Raw genomic sequence first — 15,675 nt, forward strand, 5'->3', positions numbered from 1 at the left:
GATGTGGAGATTGAGGGTTCAATGATCTCGACATAACTGATTATTAGGAATTATATAATCAGGTTGTAAACACTACACAAACTTGAAACACTATCATTGCCTGACTAGGAGTTGTTGTCAATAGACCTTATGAAATTTTACAGGGATAATTTATTTTTGAAGATGTTGAAAGATTGCGTAAAGTTAATGAGGATCACTGCAATCAAATCGGACAATTGCAGAATGAGTTGGTCCTGATGAATGAGAAACTTCAAAAAGCAGTGCATGTAAAGGTTAATGCTGAGTAGAAAGTTGATGCTTTGTAGATTCAGCAGTTGGTTGAGTTTGAGGCTTTGCATGAGAAAACTTTGGATGTGCAATCTAAATTTGTGGATTATGGCTCTGATTAGGAGTTCACAAGAAGGATAGTCTAGAGATTAATCCTAATAATCTTGAATGTTTTCAGTTGCAAAGTTTTGCATTTCCCATGTAGTAGAAGGTGTTTGATGTGGTTGTGGTTTAGGGACATGAGAATTTGGAGGATGCGGATGATGTTTCAAAATTTGTTCTTAAACGTCAGAAATGTGATGAAGTACATCGTTATGATAATTTCAAGTTTTTTGCAGTGGATTTTACTACAAGGTTTCTTCAATGTCTTGAAGATGGTACTGTGCAGGCATTTGTACCTGAAAAACCTATGGACTCTGTTGATTGTGCAAAGCAGGATGAGACATGGTTGCAAGAAAAATTCAGGGTGGGGAGGTAGAGGATTTTCATAATTATTGGATAGATTTGTTCCTACTTTTGCTTAATAAGTAGCTTGTTTCTTTTGCATCAGTCATGCATTTCATATAAATTCCCTTAATATCTATGTATCGTGCTATTTAGGCAACCACACAAGAGGGCTTCAAGTACCCCTAGTACTACATCTAGGCTCTACTCTCTTAGCAGCTTGATGGGGCTCACTTCAGGGTGCAAGGCTCTGGGTGGGACCTAGATAGTGGTTTCGCCATAGTTATTATGCATGCTAGATCAAGGATTGTCGGCTCAGCTCATGGCAGGACTTTATTTATCTTGTAAAGTCTACTTTTTATTAGTATTAGCATAGTAGTAGTTATTCAAGCAGAATGTCATGTATCTGATTTTGAAATGAAGAAGTGCTAGATTTGACACTATCTTGCTATTGCTTTCTATGTGTTTTGAGTGGGGATTCTGCTATGTTTCTTGTTCAAGCTCTATAGTTTACAATGTATTAGTTCTCTATCTTGTTGTAGTTTTCTTTTTTGTTATTAGTGATGTGACAGGGCCCGAAATAGTCATTGACAACTACTAGCACAAGCACTTTCAACTCTATGTTTTTACCATTCTCTTAGGAATGGCCTTTGTGAATTCACTTTCTACTTTAGTTTCTCAAATTTAAACTCATGCTTAATATTGGTTATAGGCATGTAAGAGGAAATGATTTGGATACATTTCTTATCCTTCTTTGTTAGGATATTCAAAAATTAGATTAGATAATTGTGCTATTTAGAAATATGTGTTTGTGGTCCTCACTTGTGGTATGCATAAGCTCTTACTAGAGTTTTGAAAGTCTTCTCAAGCTAGGCAACCCATTCTTTCATATTAAGCTATGGGCTCTCTATTAGTTATTCTACCATCCTACAAATAGATCATTGGTGTGGCTAAGTTTAATGTTTGGTTGGGAATGGTTCTTGGACATACTTACCTGATGGTGCCTCTTATTCTTCATCACCTTCAAATATTTATCAAGATTCCAACTTAGTTCACTAGCCTTGTCCTCTTTTGGTTGTGATGTGAATTTGTCTATAATAGATTTAGTAGTAGTTTGTATATGCTTTGGCTATGGATTTTGATATTTTATGCATTGCTATCCTTGGGTTTGGGTGGCTCCATATCATTTGGTGGAGCAACATGAGTAATAGTCAAGGGTTGTTGTTGCTATGGGTTTGTGGTTGTCAATTTAGTAGAGTGGTTGGTTTGATCCTTTGGCTTAGGTTTCATTGCTTGAGCAATAGAGGGGGGTGGCTATTCTTTGGGATGCATGGTTTGCAATTCCTCTTATTGATATACCATTGCAAATTTTGGGGTTTATAGACTTTGAAGGTGTCATAGCAAGTTTTGGATTTGCCATTGGCTTCTTTGGCTATTCCTTGAGAATATGTTTGGTTTTGGGCTCTTGACATGTTGTGGGTTTGAAGGTTTGAAAGCATTTGGAAATCCACCTTAATAGTATTCTTGTTCCTTGAGTACGGCCTTGGGCACCCATCATGGTAAGGTCCTTATGTGGTTCCTTCTTCATTAGAGTTAATAGCCTTTGGGGATTGAGACCTAATTAAGGCCACATTTTATTTGCCTTTTGGTCCCCACTACTAACCAATGGTCTCTTTCTTTTGTTTTATAGGCTTGGACTTGTTGATTGGTTGTGATTTCTTCTTTTATGCATCAAGTAATTTCCATAGCAAGTTCTTTTGCCCCTCACTAGTTGAAGTTATAGGTGGTGGGGTTAGGATGTTATTTTTCTTTTTCCTTTTTACTAATTCCCTTGAAGTAAAGTTGGAGATAACATTAATTCTTGGAAAATTCAAGTGAATGTGCATGTTGATATAGTTGGCATTGCATTTCACTTGATAGTTAAATGGGTGACTCAAGAGGATATCTTTCCCTATATCTTCTTTCTTTATGAATGATGGGTTTGCATTTCCCCAGCAAGGCATATGGAGTGCTATTGTAAGGGTTGAGCTTTATGTCAGTTGGCACTAGTTCTAGTTGACCAAGACTTTATCCCAAAAGTAGTATGGTAACATGTTGAAGTCTAACCCTTCATCAATAAAAGTGTTTTCATTGACCTCTCTTATCATTGCCAATTTGGCTCAAAGGTATGTTGATGAATTACTAGCTTGAGATTAGTGATGATGATGATGGCTGTAACTTGGAAATTTGAAGCTCTTGTTAGAGCTTGTGACTTGTGGCTTGGATGAGTTTCTCAACTATGTTCTACTTGTTGATTCATTTCTCATACCAAGTTTGCACTACCACTATGATGGCTTTGATTAGGATGCAAAGCTCATTTAGAGGGGTATCATGTTTATAATGCCCTAAGGGGTGCCCTAGGAGGTAGTACTTCTTGACTTTACTTCCTTTAAAGTATCCTATGTTCTTAGTCTTTAAGGTTTCCAATTCCACATGACTTGATTAGTTGATGACATGGACATAGTAAGGTTTGAGGCCTTTGGACTTCATCTTTTGTTTGTGGCCCTTAATTGAACATATAATGACCAAATCGCCTCTTTTGGAATTCCTCTCTTGCACATGTTTGCCAAATCAAGACTTTTTGGTCTTTTCCACAATTAAGATACGTGTCCCCAAGAGGCATGCCTCCATTAAACATTCTAGTTTAGTGAGATGATTAGCACAAACTTTGGTCACTTTCCATTACTCTTGCACCACTATTTGCAGACTCTAAATAACTCCATAAGCATGATGGCATTGGTGCGACATGTGAATCTAAATGGAGTTTTGTCATGTAGGATATTGAGTAATCCCATAATGTAGCCATGAGCTTAGTATCCCAATTGATCCCAGAGACAAAGATGGTTTTGGTGTGGATGTTTATTAGTGTCTTTTTCTTTGAGTGCACTTGGCCATTAGCTTGATGATAATATGGAGCAAGCTTCCTATGAATGACTAGGAACATGGAGAGTAGGTGCTCCATGACTTAATCAATAAAGTGTGTTCCTTGGTCTTTGATAGGGCAACCAAATCTTCAGATGACTTACTACCATAAGAACTTAGTTGTGGTGCTAACAACATTCTTGTAAGTGCCTTTTTCCATTTTTATCATGTGAGAAATGATGATGTATTATGCTTGCAAATATTAAGCAATAAGGCTAATGGGTCATGTATAATCTATACCCCATTTTTTGAAGTATTAAGAAGAGATAACTAGCTTGAGAGTACTTTAGAAAACTGCGATGTCCTTGAACTAGGTAGGTTGCAGCATGTTTTGAGCCATGGTGTTTGCATTACAATGACCTCTTGCTATCCCTCCATGTGTTCCTTGGAGCACATCTTCCATCTCGTGCTATTACATGCATCTTGTCAAGAGTTTGCATTTCTCTAGTCTATAAAATTGTCCTACAATTATTTGGTGGGTTCACATCTTGATTGCAAGGTGGGTCATGAGTCTCCTCTTTTCTTTTGGGCTTCTAGAGATCCCTTCTCTAAGATCTATACGATATTGTTGGCCCATTAGGTTGTTACGTCATCTTTAAAGAATTGTGCCTCTTGCTAAACTCTAAACAAGTGTGATTTGGAAGATGGTAATTAATTCTAGTCATTTTTTAACCACTTGTTACCCTGTGGCATGCGATCACCATGTAATATTGCCTTCACTTGCACACCATCATGATGAAATCAAAATCTAGTAGTAGTAGAAGCCATCTAGCAATGCGACATATAGTGCATGGCTTATTCACTAGATAAAGCAATATTTGATGGTCTATAAAGAACATGAATGGGGTGGCGAATAAGTAATGATGAAACTTCTTAATTGCATATACCATTCCCAACACCTCTCTTTTCATAGTTGAATGATTCATTTCGATGTCAATGAGCTGTGTGCTAGCAAAGCTCACAAGGAAATTCATGCCGTGTCTACCAAGTTGGCACAACACTGCTCTGATTGCAACTTTGGATGCATTATATGCATGAGGAACATGATTGTTTGATCTTCAACATACAAGATAGTTGCAATAGTGAGAGCCTTTTTAAGGACTTTGTATACAACTTGGTATTCTTGGGGCATTCCTTAGTTCAATCCTAGATAATTAAGGGCCTACAAAGGGGTTTCAATACTATAAAAGCATAGTTTATTACAAAGCACTTATAGTACCTAGTATGTTCTAGGAAGCGCCACTAAATCCCCTTTGGGTTGGTTGCCAAAGCTAAGTCCACAATAACTGAAATTTTTGTCATTGAAGTGAACTTTTCTCAAGGCACGAGGCACAAACACCTAGGAAGCCACCTAAATCAAAAGATATGGCAAGGATTTTTGTGCTCCAAGACAAGTTTACCACTAAACACTAGCTCTCAGCAATAGAGCCTCTAGGTTTACAACCCTAGCCCCATAACAAAACCATCCTTGATAAGCCTCTTATTCCCTCTTACTTTAATATTCCTACCTCTTGGTATCACCAAGCATCCCCTTTAAACATGATAACTTCTGGAGTCATAGCCTTAGGGCTTATCCCTCCTAGCAAAAAAAAGAGTTCAAGTAGATACACCATGGCCCTTTCATTTAAGCTTAGTAAGCCTTTAGGTCACTCTATATGAAGATACATCCAATGCTCTTAGTATGCTATAAACCTCACCTCAAACTATGTAATCAATACACATTGAATGAGAAGGCAAAAGAGCATATTCTTTCATTTAGGCATTCCAATCTCTCCCCTTCTTCTTGCAAGCCATCCTATTTTAATAATGCTTCATTTTCCTCAGCTCATTTAGGATTTAGTGTGCTCTCTTTCTCTTTGTGCCTTTATATCACTTTTAAACACATGACTATTGACAACACCTCAAACAATACTCCTGCAGACATAAACTTTATCCTATAACATACTTCATGTGAGCTTAATTTATTAAGTTAAGCACATACAATAGCTAAGATGAAGGTGTATAAAACATCCAAAACCCTTTTATCCGGAAGACTGCATTACTTCATCCCTCCTTTACAAGTGCGTGGCTTAGCTAAAATTCAAGGTCTATCGATGCAAGCGAGAGTTGTTACTTTCCTTCCTCGAGAATTGCTCTTGGAAGCGGCATCAAACTTCTCTGTTTTGACATGGAAGCCAGTCTTCTCAGGCGGCTACTCCTCTGCGTTTCTTATAAGCTGGGCATGCGCCATACAATCCACAGAGGGATTCCGCGCCCGATCCAAATAATTCCCGAAGGATGGCAGGTGCTTCTGAGATCGTGCATAGCAGGTGTGAGGAACTGACCTTGCAACCAATTCATGAAGCTCACACACACCGGCCACCTCTACCAATCGGGCAACGACTCATTGGCACAGGGCTTCAATATTGATTACTTGGAAGCAGCGAAAATTGTACTCAGGGGGATATACAGCTGTCGCATGCGCTGAGGGTGGCGATAACGCCCAGAAGTACAACACGGTCTGCACTTGTGCATGCTCTCGTTGAGCTCCGAGATCAGGATCAGGATCAGGATCATGCCTTGCTTATTAATTGGATCAGCTGCGCCTTCGAGCTACACGTCTCGTCCATGAATTAAGTACTCAACCCCGCCTTGATGCTTGATTTTGGACATAGGGTTCCCTCTCGTTCATAGCATTGCGCATCTACCAGCCTCATGCAGCTTCAGTACCCTCCTAGCCTGTGTTTCTGTGCAGAGATCATGAGTTCTCCTGTGCGCGTTTGTGTTTCAATCCCCACACTCTTTTGTCTACACGTCCAACATCTGCCGTCAGTAAAGATTAGTGCCCTGCAGTATGTTCTACCGCTACATCATGGATCCATCTTGTCACCCCTTCCTCTCTATATTCACCATCAAATAGTAGTCCACAAAGTCTTTTTGTAGCTCACGAACATCACTGTGCAAACTCTCCTGATTGAGGTTTGCAGTTCTGAGAGTACACATGCAGTCGGCCTGGAGTAGATTGGCGCATTTGTTGAAGCATTCTTCCTTGAATCAACCTGGCCTACCCACCTCTAGTACTGTGCTCCCTGTAATCGGATAATCACCGTCTAATCAAACCCATCGCCATCGATTGTAACGACTGTACTGCCGCTTGACGTAAGATGATGAAGAAAGTACTCTCTTCCCAATTCCCCTTTCGATGCTCTCTAATTTGCATGGAAAACTAGTCCATCTTCTTGCACTAGCGGCCACAACATAAGCTACCACCCTCTAACAATCGCTAAGGATAATGATTTGTATATATGAACCCCTCTCAGAGTCGAATATGTAGACCTATACCGTCCTCAACTCACCCTTGCTCCTTACTCTCTAGCCCTAAGGACGTTCATAAAGTGTGCATGAATATCTCAATGTGCAATGCCAAAAGGTGCATGCACAATGATGGTGCTTCCTCATGTGCTCATGCATCTAAGTTTCCTAGATGTATCTTGAGTGGGCCTCATGCCATGCCATGCATAAAATAGGTGCAATCCAATGTATGTCACCCCCATGGCATGGAAGTATTCTAATAGGAAGGGGTATATCAAGCCCCCAGTGTAGTGCATCATAATCAGTGTAGTGTAATGCACGATGACAATCCCTTGCGGCTATAAAGCTCTAATTTAAGAAAACATACCTCTAGATTGGGTTTATTGACTTGCGTTTCCCCTAATCAATCTCCAATCTTGCCAAACTTGCCAAACATAAGCATTAAATTCTCACAACCTCTCCTCTCTACCATTATGTCCTTGTAGAGCATCTTATTTGAACTTTGGAGCTTGTAATGCTTATTTGTTTGTGTGTGCATTGAAGCCAAAACAATTCAAAAGTGCAAAAGCAAAATACAAAACGTTTAAACGCAAAATGTAAAACTCAAAACTCAACCCTTATTGATTGAACAATCTATGCGTTAAAATTGTATATGTATCTTCTTGTTATGGATATGTGATTGTGTGTGCATTATTGAAGGAAAGAAATTGGAAAAAGAAAAAAAATACAAAACTTAAAACACAAAACTACAAAACTCGAAATTCAAATTTGTCTTACTTGAAAAATTTGTGAGATATTACTATGGATTGAAAATACATTATGCTGATTATAATTGTTTAGTTGTGTATGCATTGAAGGAAGGGAAGTGATTAAAACTCAAAAAATTCACAACTCACAATGCAAAAATCAAATATATGGCAATTATTCTAATTGTTTGGTTGGTTGCTGCTTCTTGCTATATGTTGAGTTGACTAATTGCTTTTGGTCCTTATTATTTGCTTTGATCCCGACGATTAACATCCATTTTGTCACACTCTCATACACACCTCTACTCCCACACTATCCCACTTCCACACTACTCCCATGCTGCCCCCATTTCCATAGTAGTACTCATCCAACTGACACACTAACACTTGCTCACTAGTATTCACACACTACCATCCCACTCACATACTAGGACTTACACATTGGCACTTGTGTAGTAACACTCATACACTATTATCCCATTCATGTACTAGCACTTGCACACTATCCATTTTCATACATACACATTCATTTCCTTACACATACCATGCCATCCTTGCACAACATTAGTGATTTTCCACTTCACTTCCACAACTTCTACTCATCACACATTTTGAAATTGGACCTTCTGATTGAAGAGGCTCTTGGTTTCAAGGGAACTCTATCTAGGAAAGCATCCATACTTGCATTCTAATTGCATCTAGGGGTCTAGCATTTGCATTTAGTCTAGTCCTAAAAGATTGGCATATTGGTGATTGTGATACTTTGTGGCACTGCTTACACACGTCCACCTTGATTTTGGGAAGGAAGAAAGCTTGATTTTGGACAACTCACTCTTATATGTTTTGAAACCAAAGTGTATCAAAGTGTTTGGGGAAAGAAGAAAGCTTGATTTTTCATAGCTCACTCTTATGTGTTTTGGAACCAAAGTGTATCAAAGTGGCTCGAGAACTTGTATGTTTTGAAATAAAGTACTAGAAGAAATAACTCAGTGTCTTGAGAACTCATTAACAACAAGCTTCTAAAAATTGAGATTAAGTAACCTAAGAAACACTTTGTCACATCACAAGGACTGAACTGAAGACAAAGCATAGAACTCCAAGGCCTAGGCTAACGCTCAAGGTTGATTGTGTTGTATGCTTTTGTGAAATGATAAGGTGATTCCCACTCCTCCAAGGAGTAGAGCCTTAGCTCTAAACCAATCAGTACAACACTAACATTAGAATCCACCATAGTTATAGAACCATTCTCAAGACCTCACCTCTCAAGGCTTTCATTGACCAAGTGATTGACTTAGTCAATCTAGGAACATCAAACCTTGAGCTAGGCACAGAGGCATATAAAAGAAACACCAAGGAAAATTGCACTTAGTGATAAAGCAAAGAGAAGGATAGTAAGCAAAGAATTTGAGGAAACAAAGCTAGAACAACAAGAACATGAAAAGATAAGATTGAGAGACCTAAAAGAAATTGACAAGTCTTGAGATTCAAAGAGAAGGAGCACAAACACAAGCCTACTACTTGATTTAGCAAGAATAGTCAAAGAGTTTTTCATTTGGCTATTGAGAGCCTCGTACTCTATTGTTGCACATAATAGTAGGCTAGAGTGAGAAATCTACAAGTCTTAATACTTAATGAGTCAATAACAAAGAGGGAACATTCCCACCCAACTAGTTGTTCATAAGATGCCAAAGCTGAGACATGGCCACAAGTAGCGGATCAGATGGAGACTAATATGTTCATAAAGGCTAACCTAAGATGCATTGGTGCAACATCACTCACATGTATCATGGTTGTCTGCTAATACATAAGGCATCAAGTAGAACCGTAACCAAGTCTACTCAACCTAGCCTTCAAAAGATGAAAGACACAAATGTTGATATGAAAGATAAAGAGCTAATACCTCTAACATATCTTAGGGTCAAACTAATTTCCAAGCAAAAGCTCATCATTGATGCTCTCATTGATAAAAGTTTGGGTTACAATATTTTGACTTATGAAGTATGGACGGGACATAAACTCGTCCTGACAAATGCAACTATCAAACCTTATGTAGGATCACCATATTCCCTCTTAGGAAAATCTAAGTCCAGCTCTTAACTATAGAGACAAAAAGCTTCCCCATCATGTTCTATGTACTTCCAAATAATGAAAATATGGGCACTTTCAAGCATGCAACCCAGTGCAAAGTGGACTACATAGCACATCACATATAGTTGAGCTTACCAAGCATCAAGTTAATCACTGATTTTAGCAAAGGTAACCTTATTTCTTCTTTAGAGGCAAAGGCAAGAAGCTTATCTCAAACTCAACTAAGAGCCCCAGCAAGGATGGATAGAGAATTCTAAAAGAACTACTTAAAGCATAAGAGGACAAGAGGGCACCACTTAGTGTGTATCCTCTTAGACCCAAAGCATATACCCAAGCTACTAGGAAGCATACAATAGTTTTTAAAGTTATAAAGGAAAGGACTACATTTGGAGGGAAGAGGAGATCTAGGATATATAATCAGAAGCGTCAATGGAGAGTTAACACCATGTTGTGATGGGTTTCCAAAGCATTGTTTTGTGCTCAAAGGGATTATATGGGGAATCAATGGATTTGGTTGCTTAAACCACCAACATATCCATCTCCATTGATTGTAGTATACGTCCCATCAGAATCAAAGAGAAAGAGAAAGAGATCCAAATGCAAATCTAAGTCAAGGACCATGATACTCGAGGAGACAAAAATAGACAAGTCTACAATTGAAAAGCTAGTTCTTGTGACATTTGAGCCCATAACTTTGAAATAGAAACCAGTTAAGATAGTTGCTAGTCCTCCACACCAAGAATCTATGGTATCTGAGAAATCATTGAGTCAAGAGAAGGAAACCAAGTAGCCATTTCCTAGTGATGTTGCTCAAATTGATAGAGACAATCCAAAGACCGATGTGATACATTTCTCATGTATTGACATTGATGTAGTTTATGGTCCATCCAAATGGCCAAGTTTCCAAAAAACAAAGAGCCTTTGTTACCTAAGTTGAAATAAAAAATCTGATAGCAACAACCTAGTGCATCTACTCAATCAAAAAGGATCCACAATGCACATCAAATGATTGACAACCTCCTTTTGAGAGTGTTGTCAAAAAGAAATATTCCAAGATCGAGACTACTTCCAATTAGTCCAAATATTAAAGTGCACAAACATTTTTTATTGTCATGATTGACTAATCTACTAAATAATGATTAAACCACTTACTCTTATTGAGGAATAAACCTCTAGTGCTTTTATCTCACAAAACAGTATGAGCTCTAGCCCAAAGGGCCTTGTGAATTTGTTGATTCACAAGTCCTATTTTTCTCGATCAAAAGATCTAAAGCACTTGAAGCCTAATTCCATCAATTGATCTATTAAGGAGAAGTTGGAAAAGATGGAGCAACAAGAAGATCAATCAGAGACTGAGCATTAGAAGAAATTATATGTAACATTAACTTCACTCGTTCATGCATATGTTTATGCTAACATTGGAATTCAAACTGAAGAGCATGATAAGCTCTTAGAACGGCCTTTGCCCCATGGGAAGAGCAAGCACAAATGTATTAGTTTTATTTAGTAGTGGTGGGAGAAGTCATGAGATAAATGACCAAGGCAAAGCGAGAGAAGCATCGCTTGATTCCCATGTTCTTACTAGGAATTGCAAGGCAAGTAGACAGAAAGTTGTAGCATTAGCACATAAATAGGATATAAACATATTGCATTTGAACCAAAATGGTATTCTAGTTGGGGTCTAGGTGCATGATATGTCAACCTTTTCATGACTATTGATGAGCAAAGAAAGGCTCTCTAGACTTCAATGCATAATTCAACATACATAGTGTTAGAGATTTATTCATCCCTTGGACAAGCATTACACTTTACTATTGTATAATTAGTACTCTTGGGCACAGTTACGCATTTACTATTTTTAGGTAATACAATTTTATATAGTCTACATGTCATTTGTAGCATTTTTGGGCAATCAAATATGCTAAGGGAGAGAATGAGAACTTGTGGCCTTTACACAAATGGGATTAGTCTTTGCACATTAATGGATGTAAAAGGGACACCACCTAGCCAAATTGGAAGTGGACTAGGGCACTTTTATGCACATGAATAGAGAGATGATGATATAAAAGAGGAAGAGAGGAGAAGGCAGGGTACAACATGAAGTAAATGATTAAAAATGCAAATATTTAGGATTACAACTAATACATCTCTACCCAAAATGAATGGGGGGGTCCAGGCACACATAAGTGGAGGGATAATAGTGGTGACGATGTAGGAAGAGAAAGAGGAAGAAGGGATGGAGAGGATGATGGTGTAGAGGGGTTTGGGGTAGTGAAATGGGAAGGAAGGAGATAATGGAGGGATGGAGAATGGGGGAGGATGATGACAAGAGTAGGAGAGGGTGAGGGTATGATGAAGTGGGAAGAAAAGAGGGTGAAGGAATTGAAAGAGGTATGGGGGGTGAGAGACAGAGATGGTGTGTGTGATGAAGTGGGAAAGAAGGGTGGTGAAGTGGACAGGGATGGGGGAGTAATGAAGGAGAGGAAGAGAACAGAGGTAATGAGAATGATGGTAGAGTGGAGTATGTGTGTCTCCCCTTTGAAAGCTCAAAGGGGTCTCCTTTTATAGGCACTTTGTTGGATTATATTATATGCTAACCCTAATTAATTAAGCATAATCTTGATTGATTAGAGTCTCAAATTGGATGATATACTAGGTGTTGTAAGGTAGTGCATGAAGTCTTCCTTCATAATATATTTTATTGTTTTGCATACATAAGTCTTCATAATCAAGCTTCCCAAAATGATAAGAAAATGAAAGGTAAACTGTAACGGTTGGAAAATGTGAGGGAGAGTTGTGCATATGCATTACTAATATAATGTGATGCTTTACAATATGGATGAATAGCTTTATAAGGTTTTGAGTAGAGAGAATGTGAAAAGGTATATATACTTTTACAATATGTTCCATCCTCCAAAAGAAGTGGAAGCTTGCTTTGGATTGAGACTCACAGAGAAAAATGCTTTGAATAATAATTGAGAAGAGTCTTAAATCACCACCATTGTAGATGTGATCTTTGTTATGAATCCTTTTGTGCACCAATATATTATTACATTTTTTTCTTTTGGTGTAGTCAAATCTTCTTTCAAGCATGCACCATTTATAAAGCTCCAAATAATAAAAGGGAGAACATCAAAGTTAATAGGCTAGGAAAAGTGAGATGCATGAAATGTAAAAAATATAAGAGAGAAGAAAAAGGAAATTAGATGTATGCACCACATGGGAGTGTTATTGGAGTATTTTTAAAATCTCAAAGACATGTGTGTCCAAGATTGGCCCCACCTTCTTTTTTCATTTTCAAAGATTTGGCTCCAAGTAAGTGACAAATTTAAATTTCAATAGATTGTGTCCTCATGTCCCCTTGTCCTCATATTGATTTCTTGTATGTTTGGCACAATTTTCTTAAATGTAAGGAAACTCTTATGCATCACTCCAAGGTCTTTTTAATGTCATGCGGCTCACCCAATGCTAGAATTATTATAGATAAATACTCCCAAAGAAGATTACTTCTAAAGAGGAATTTCGTAAGGGAAAAGTAGATCACTCTTATTTGGTAAAAATATGCAAGCCTTTATAAACATTGGTTCCTATACAAGGCTTGAACTATGCACCCAAAAGATATATACACCTTGCATGATTCTAAGAGAAAGTTCACATGGAAAAATAAAAGGTTGTGAAATGCACCCATCAGTGTAGGGTGCCACATGGTAACCACATTTATTATGTGACATTTTATGCATTTCTTTATTCATTGATTGCTTTCATGTAGTAGTGGGCTAGTTTTACAGTGTATTTTTCTTGCCTATTTATAGGTAGCCTACCTTGGTCATCATTCACTTGTAATTTCAGGTGGAAAGAGATATCATCTCACAAAAATACATTCGACAACTTGTGTACACATATGCCTTCTTTAGTTCAACATTCATCTAGTACACATTTTAGCATTCTACACTCTTTTCTTTCTCCTTTAAAAAAAAAAAAGTATAGGCATACACTCTTATATTTGTTGCGCTCTAACATGGTACGAGAGTAGCATTAAAGGCTAGTTGATTGTGGGCAGACCTAAATGGAAATTTTATCATGAAAAAAGTTTACATTTTTTGTGTTTAGAGGTTGAGGCAAACATGTAAAGCACAAGAAAGGAGTGAGGTTGCCATTTTTACCGGTTTTTGCCATTTATGAAGGAGACCATTCATGAAGGGAAAAAGGCTATGTTTTCACCCTTTTGGAGCATATTTTGAGTTTTCATCACCTCTAGTGGTAGTTGAAAGAGGTTTGAGATGAGTGGAGGAAGATCTAGTAGGCATTGTTTATAGAGTCATAGGGGTTTTTCCTTGTTTTGGTGCAAGTTATTTAGATGACAATCTCTTTTGAGAGATTGATGTGGGGTTTCAAGCTATTATGGATTGTAAAGTCCTTATGTTATCGAATGTTCCTTTCAATCATAGGCTCGATGGGGAGAATTATTGAATTTGGTGGGTAATGATACTTGCCATCCTAGACTCCTAGGATTTGGCAAAGCTCGTGACCAAGGATATAGACCATCCTACAGCTCATGATACCTTCAAGATTTTTGTTGATAAGAAAGTTCAATTGGTCAAGGTACAAACACATTGAGATAAACCAAATGCTCACACCCACTCCTTCTTTCTCTCTTGAACTCTAGCCATTATAGCTCACATCAAGCATTTGGTAGTTGCTTAGGAGATATGGATGGAATCAGATCAATTGTACAATCAAATAACTATAATGTAATTGATGTCTTTGGAGGTATAGATACGAGTGTTGAACCCATTCGAGTCTGCTTCCATGTGGGAGCGATCAAAAAGCTTTGGCAATCACAAATACACATTCAAAAAGAAAGAAGGTGATTACCTCAAAGGACATGGCAAGAACTTTTATTTTGTAGTTACCACCCCAATTTAATTCTTTCTATTCCACGTTGATTGCTTCATGGCGAATAGATGCCCTTAAGTGGGAGGAGTTGGTTCCAATGGTCATGGACCAAGAGGAAAAACTCAAAGGTCAGAACACTCCCAAGCTAAAGGTTTTTACATAGTACCCTTCCCAAACAAGGGGAAGAACAACAACAACAACAATAAGAAGGATGAGAAGACGAAGAAAGATAAATTAAGGAGTCTACTTGTCATGTTTGTTGCAAGACAAGTCATTGGAAAAAGGATTGCGCCCCCAAGAAGAAGAAGGACACCAAGAAGGAGAAAATTATACTTGGGTTAGGAATGATGGATGCTCCTTTATTGGTCACCTTCCTCCATTTGGAGGTTATCGAAAATGCTCCTCCAACATCCTCTGGTGTAGCAATGTTGGGCCCCTAGCCTTGTGAGTGGATTGTGGACAGTGGCACTTCCTAGCACATGACTCCTTCTATAGATAATATTGCATATATGCATTTGATGTATGGGCAAATTCTCACATGTGATAGCTCTATGGTCCCTATCAAAGGAAAAGGTAATATACAAATGATTCATACTTCGAGGAGATCTAGAGATGACAATTGAGTACTTGAGATTGTGCCATTTTTGGAGCCTATGCCTCTTGAGCCTCCACCTTTAGTAAAGAAGGAGGTTGCTTCACCAACTAGATTCACCTATTGAGTTGGCTTTGGTTGATATCCCAAAGACTTCAATAGAGGCAGAGCAGTGAGAGGGGAGTATCAACGTCCTCTTAGTTGTTGGGTATATGATATACTCCGTGATGTAAGGATTGAGGGAGTTCCTAAGAGGAGCAGCAACTGCATGAGATCTCAAAGGAACCAGACACACTCCATTGAACTTGTTTGTACCAACTATTGTTTGATGTACCATGCCATAGAGGATACAGAGCCCACCTTTGTGAAGGAGGCTCTCTAGTCACAATA

This window comes from Lygodium microphyllum, chromosome 21 (genome assembly GCF_053477565.2).
Source record: "Lygodium microphyllum isolate KBCC chromosome 21, Lygodium_microphyllum_v1.1.10, whole genome shotgun sequence".
Classification (NCBI taxonomy): Eukaryota; Viridiplantae; Streptophyta; class Polypodiopsida; order Schizaeales; family Lygodiaceae; genus Lygodium; species Lygodium microphyllum.